The following is a 1,803-nucleotide window of genomic DNA, read 5'->3' as shown; positions in this document are numbered from 1 at the left end:
TATATATATATATATATATATATATATATGTATATATATATATTATCATCATCGTTTAACGTCCGCATTCCATGTTGGCATGGGTTGGATGGTTTGACAGAAAACTGGTAAGCTGGGGCTGCACCAGGTTCCAATCTGATTTGGCAAGATTTCTACAGCTGGATGCCCTTCCTAATGCTAACAACTCCAAGAGTATAATGGGTACATTTTATGTACCACTAACATGGGTGCCAGTGACCTGACACAGGCATCGGTCAAGACTACGGTCTCACTTGGCTTGACAGGTCAACACAAGCACAGTATATTGCCAAGGCTGATAAACACACATATATATATCGTCATCATCATTTAGTACCCCTTTTACCAAGCTGGCATGGATTGGATAGTTTGACAGTTAATTTCTAAAAGAATCAAGATTTTGAAAGAATATAGTAAAATAATTATTGTATTCATTATGAAATTTACAAAATGTTACTGATATACATTTAAGATAAAATGCTAAAATTTAACTATGATCGACTTTAAAGCAAACATATGCTCAACAATAATAAAGCTGTGTTCAGCACCTATAATTCACACAGATTTAAACCCTTTACCATTTGAACAAGTTACATCTGGCCCAAATTTTCTACCTGCTTTATACCCAAACCAGTTACATCTAGCTTCTCACACCTACCCTACAATGTCACTCTAAAAACAAACAATCACATCATTAACATCTCAAACTTACAAGGTGATGCATGATTAATTCAAACCAATGTGAATAAAAAGATACACATTTGACAGAGTAACCTGAATGCTAAAGTGTTAAAGTTCAGGAAAGATTTCATAAACGCATGACTTAGCTCTGAATTTTGTGATGATAAACAGATGCTAGATGCAACTTTCCTTAGGTAGAATGCCAGTCAGTTGCAGGTAATCAAGTCTACCATTATTCTCACCAGTAATGCTTTTCTGTTTAATGTTGTAATTCATCAACATCATTTTAACATCCACTTTTATACACTTGCATGGATCAGACAGAGTTTACTGAAGCTGATCTTTTTACAGCCTGATGCCCTTCCTGTCATCAACCCTCACCCATTTCCCAGCAAGGTAATATTTCCCCATGGCCAGACATTTTCACAGAATATTGAAAATGAATAGTGCTGTTTATATGACAGTGATACTCATTTTATAATTGTCAGCACAAGGAGACACAAACGTATACACACTCCACACAAAGACACACACACACACACACACATATTCGACAGGCTTTTCTCAGTTTCCATGAACCAAATCCACTCACAAAGTTTTGGTTGTTCCAGGGCTACAACAGAAGGTAGGTGCCATACAGGGGAACTGAACATGAAACTATGTGGTTGGGAAGCAAACCTCCTAACCACAGTCACACATGTGTCCATAATTACAACTATAATTCTTTTGGCATAATCATTTGGAAGTTTTGATATACCTGCCTGTTTTTTGAAAACTAGTTGAACCATCATCATCATCATCATCATCATCATCCTCATCATTTAACGTCCGTTTTCCATGCTGGTATGGGTTGGATGGTTCAATACATTTAAATGTCTCACAAAATGCTTGCAATGTGATAGATATGAACTCAGAATTGGTAAGTCAATATAATTAGTATATTCCTGTCTCTGCAATAAAGCTGTTAATAAAAACAATTGTTTTTAATTTTTGTTTGCTTAGATAACTTCTTTCAATTGCATAGAAAAGGACATAGTTGATCAAATTAATTTTAATACATTACTGGATCAGTGAAATTATTTATTCTAAAGAGATGACAATTTT

The sequence above is a fragment of the Octopus bimaculoides genome, chromosome 12, assembly GCF_001194135.2.
Source record: "Octopus bimaculoides isolate UCB-OBI-ISO-001 chromosome 12, ASM119413v2, whole genome shotgun sequence".
In the NCBI taxonomy this organism is placed as follows: Eukaryota; Metazoa; Mollusca; class Cephalopoda; order Octopoda; family Octopodidae; genus Octopus; species Octopus bimaculoides.
This window is presented reverse-complemented; position numbering follows the sequence as displayed.